Source organism: Macadamia integrifolia, chromosome 1 (assembly GCF_013358625.1).
Source record: "Macadamia integrifolia cultivar HAES 741 chromosome 1, SCU_Mint_v3, whole genome shotgun sequence".
Taxonomy (NCBI): Eukaryota; Viridiplantae; Streptophyta; class Magnoliopsida; order Proteales; family Proteaceae; genus Macadamia; species Macadamia integrifolia.
The window spans coordinates 23,429,757-23,430,151 of NC_056557.1; the positions used below are offsets into that span (position 1 = coordinate 23,429,757).

Here is a 395-nt window from a genome sequence, read left to right on the forward strand (position 1 = left end):
TTTTGAAAGGTTTTTGTTCCAAAGTTGCTGTCAACCATATTTCTCTCTAACTAAAGTGGAAATCAAGGTTGGGACACAAGGATTTTACATTTATGGGACAACTACAGACCTTGAATTCTTAGTACGATACCCTCAATTTAGTGTTTATGCATAATACATGTTATCAATAGATTTTTTTAACAAATTCTTTATGTAAAAGTGTTTAAAAAAATGTTTCCTATCCATTTATGTGTGTATCTTTAGGGTATCTTAGTGTATCTCCGATACGATACGATACGATACCCTCCGATACGTATCTTAATTTTGACACAACTGATACGACGACCGATACCGATACTTTAATCCTTGGATGTACCCAAAAAAAAAAAAAAAAAAAAAAAAAAAAAAAAAAAAAA

At 30.4% G+C, this 395-nt stretch overlaps 1 protein-coding gene across 1 annotated transcript in view; it reads left to right on the forward strand.

Annotated features, from left to right (window-relative positions):
* Positions 1-395, forward strand: part of LOC122081885 (probable serine/threonine-protein kinase DDB_G0291350) — a 37,774-nt gene that overhangs the window by 3,847 nt on the left and 33,532 nt on the right. The gene's annotated exons all lie outside the window — the stretch shown is intronic.